The following is a 4,410-nucleotide window of genomic DNA, read 5'->3' on the forward strand; positions in this document are numbered from 1 at the left end:
GTCTGTGCTCTGTCTGGACTCTGTCTGGAGCAGCTTCCTGGGGTCTGCTGTCTTGGTTCCCACCGCAGACTCTCTCGGCATGAGAGAAGCTCTGGGAGTCTGGGCACAGCCGTGGGAAGCAGTGCAGGAAATGTATCCTCAGGAGGGCTGTCTCCACCTCCATCCTATGGAGGCAGGGATGAGGCTCCTGGAAGGGACCTGCCGAACACCACACTGAGTTGGGTTCGCGTCTGAGCCCTTCAGCTTCCTGGCTGGGGACCTACCTGTTGGTCATACCCTCTGAGCATGAGTTCCACATCCGTGAGTGATGATAATGGCACCTACCTCCCTTGCTAAGGCCACTGTTTCGCTGGGGTCCTGGGTGTCAGTGTCAGTAGGTCTCGGGTGGCCTGTTCTGCCGCCTGAGGAATCCTCTCATCTTTAGTTGGAGCCGTTGACCAAGGAGGATGTTCCATATGGAGGACAGGCTTTGGCCAGCTCCATGTTTCCAGGGTGCCTCCTCTTGTCAGCTCAGCGAGCAACCCCAGTTCCTTCTCTCCAGGGAGGAAATCTCCAGCCTCTGCAGGTGGATGAAAGGCAGTTGTCAGACTTTGGAAAGGAGGATGAGAGCGCTGGTCTGACCACTCCCCTGCCACTCAGTCTTGGGGCTGGCTTCACCCTGGTCCTTTTGGTTTCTGCGTGCCCAGTGCCTGAGCCTGGCAGGGGTTCTGTGTCAAACCCTCCATGGTCACTGCCTTGTGTCCGAGCCCCCCCACGATCACTGCCTTGTGCTCTGCTTCAGCTTCTGGCTCAGAGTCAAGCGCTGGGGCATGTACAGCCCAAGCTGGGCTGCAAGGGCATCTGGGAACACAAGTCACCTGGACAGTCCAGGGCACATCACTGGAGCCTAGGTCTGCCTTCCAGACTCAGTGCAGGGAAGGGTTTAGGTGCCAGGCTGTCCAGGAAGGGCAAGTGACCACAGGCCTCAGCACCTACCTCCTAAAACAGGACTGGTAGTAATGCCCCTCCTGGAAAGGGCCTGTTTTTGAAAAGGCTGGGTGCAGTGGCTCACACTGTAATCCTAGCACTTTGGGAGGGTAAGGCGGGCGGATCGCTTGAGCTCAGGAGTTCAAGACCAGCCTGGCCAACACGGTGAAACCCTGACTCTACTAAAAATACAAAAATTAGCCAGACATGATGGTGGACACCTGGAATCCCAGCTACTTGGGAGGGTGAGGTGGGAGGATCATTTGAACCTAGGAGGCGGAGGTTGCAGTGAGCTGAGATCGCACCACTGCCCTACTCCAGCCTGGGCAACACAGCAAGACTTCATCTCAAAAGGAAAATAAAGTAACGAATGCAGAACACTTACAGGAACTTGGTGTGTAACCTCAGCGGGTTGGTTTCACACTGAGAGGTGCGTGTTAAGGATGTTACCATGCCCATTGTGCGGGGGAGAAGATGGGCTGGGAGTGTAGCAGGACGAGCCGCAGACAAAACTCCTCAGACACCGGATTAAAGAAGAAAGAGGTTCTTTATTTGGCCAGGAGTGTCGACAGACTCCTATCTTAAGAGCTGAGCTCCCCAGAAAAGAAATTCTTGGCCTTTTTAAAGGCTTACAACTTTAAGGGGTCCACAGGAAAGGGTCATGATAAATTGAGCAAGCTTGGGAAACGTGACTGGGGGCTACGTGCATCAGCTAACAGAACAAAAAGTTTTACAATACTTTTTTCATACAGTGTCTGGGATTTACAGATAACACAAGTAGCTTAGACCAGGGGTTGATGTTATTATTGTTACTTTTTTTTTTTTTTTTTTTTGAGACGGAGTCTTGCTCTGTCGCCCAGGCTGGAGTGCTGTGGCCGGATCTCAGCTCACTGCAAGCTCCGCCTCCCGGGTTCCCGCCATTCTCCTGCCTCAGGCTCCCGAGTAGCTGGGACTACAGGCGCCCGCCACCGCGCCCGGCTAGTTTTTTGTATTTTTTAGTAGAGACGGGGTTTCACCGTGTTCGCCAGGATGGTCTCGATCTCCTGACCTTGTGATCCGCCCGTCTCGGCCTCCCAAAGTGCTGGGATTACAGGCTTGAGCCACCGCGCCCGGCCTTTTTTTTTTTTTTTTTTTTTTTAAACTCCTAGGGCCGGGTGGTGGTGCCAAGGTTGTCTATTTATCTTACTTTTGTTCCTTTCTCTCTTTCCTCCTGTCTTGTGAACTAGGCAAGGTGGGGGGAGGAGGGCAGCAGGAGTAGTAGTGGTGTCTTTCCTTAGGAGAAGCTGCAGACCTTCAGGAAGCGACTGGGGGGCATGAGAGGCAGTGAGAGGTGGTGTCAGGCCAGGGTCTGAGGATGGGATTCTGATAACAGCAAACACAGAGTGAGTGTGCTGGGCCAGACCTTTTTAAAGTCCAGTTTATCATCATAACCAACCAAAGAGGCATGCTCTGTTGTTACCCCATGGTACAGATGGGGAAACTGAGGCACCAAAAGAGTAAAGGACTGGGCCACGTCTGTGGATCTCATCCCAGGGGTCTGGGCTCACAGGATTCACTCCAGCTCCTAACAGCACAGCTGCTGCTTCTGCCCATTCAGGCTCCATCTCTTCTCTTCTGAACCACCCCCCCCGCCCCGGGACTTCTGTGTCCCTTTGGGGACCCCTCCAACCAACACACCAACACACCGTGTCTGGTCTCGGGGAGGAAGTCAGCCAGGCTGTCCTGCCCCGCTCTTTGCCTTTGCGTCACTCATGATGGACAGTCCTGGATGGATTGGAGGGAGCTGGAAGAGCACCCCTGAAAAGGACTAGGAACAAGGCGAGACCAGACAGATGGAGATCTGACTCCCTCACACTGCCGCGCCCACACCTGCTAAGCCTGGGGGAGCTCTGATTTGACATCCAATGATGGGTGGTGCCTTCCTCCAAGACTAAATAACAGGGTGGAGGATGATTCCCCCAGGCAGGAGGGAAATTCTGGAAGGCTGAAACAAAACTTGAATATTCTCTGCGTGAGCAACAGGAAACTTTCCAGAGAGACAACCTGGCAGTCCTTCCTCAGAGTGCGCGGTACTTCTTCAGACTGCGCGGTACCTCAGACTGAGCAGTCCTTCCTCAGAGTGGCGGTCCTTCCTCAGACTACGCGGTCCTTCCTTAGAGTGGGTGGTCCTTCCTCAGAGGCGCGGTCCTTCCTTAGAGTGCGCAGTCCTTCCTCAGAGGCGCGGTCCTTCTATAAGAGTGCGCGGTCCTTCCTCAGAGTGTGTGATCCTTCCACGAGAGTGCACGGTGCTTCCTCAGACGCGCAGTCCTTCCACAAGAGTGCGCGTTCCTTCCACAAGAGTGCGCGGTCCTTCTTCAGGAGTGCGCGGTCCTACCGCAGAGTGCGCGGTCCTTCGTCAGAGAGCGCAGCCCTGCCTCAGACTGGGCGGTCCTTCTACAAGAGAGCGCGGTCCTTCGTCAGAGAGCGCAGCCCTGCCTCAGACTGGGCGGTCCTTCTACAAGAGTGCGCGGTCCTTCCTCAGAGTGCGCGATCCTTCCACAAGAGTGCGCGGTACTTCCACAAGAGTGCGCGGTCCTACCTCAGAGTGCGCGGTACTTCCACAAGAATGCGCGGCCCTTCCTCAGAGTGCGCGGTCCTTCCTCAGAGTGCACGGTCCTTCCACAAGAGTGTGCGGCCCTTCCTCAGAGTGCGCGGTACTTCCACAAGAGTGCACGGTACTTCCACAAGAATGCGCGGCCCTTCCTCAGAGTGCGCGGTCCTTCCACTAGAGTGCGCGGTCCTTCCTCAGAGTGCACGGTCCTACCTCAGAGTGCGCGGTCCTTCCACAAGAGTGCACGGTACTTCCACAAGAGTGCGCGGTCCTACCTCAGAGTGCGCGGTACTTCCACAAGAATGCGCGGTCCTTCCTCAGAGTGCACGGTCCTTCCTCAGAGTGCGCGATCCTTCCACAAGAGTGCGCGGTCCTTCCTCAGAGTGCACGGTCCTACCTCAGAGTGCGCGGTACTTCCTCAAGGTGTGCAGTACTTCCACAAGTGTGTGGTCCTTCCTCAGAGTGCAGGGTCCTTCCTCAGACTGACCAGTATTTCCAAAGAGTGCACAGCCCTGGCCAGACGCAATGGCTCATGCCTGTAATCCTAGCACTTTGGGAGGCTGAGACAGGTGGATCACGAGGTCAGGAGTTCAAGACCAGCCTGGCCAAGATGGTGAAACCCCGTCTATACTAAAAATACAAAAATTAGCTGGGTGCAGTGGCAGGGGCGCCTGTAATCCCAGCTACTCGGGAGGCTGAAGCAGGAGAATCGCTTGAACCCGGGAGGCTGAGGTTGCAGTGAGCCAAGATCGAGCCACTGCAGTCCAGCCTGGGCAACAGATCAAGACTGTCTCAAAATAAATAAATAAAAAATAAAATAAATAAAATAGGAGCATGAATTCCATTCACAAGGA

Source organism: Theropithecus gelada, chromosome 19 (assembly GCF_003255815.1).
Source record: "Theropithecus gelada isolate Dixy chromosome 19, Tgel_1.0, whole genome shotgun sequence".
NCBI lineage: Eukaryota > Metazoa > Chordata > Mammalia > Primates > Cercopithecidae > Theropithecus > Theropithecus gelada.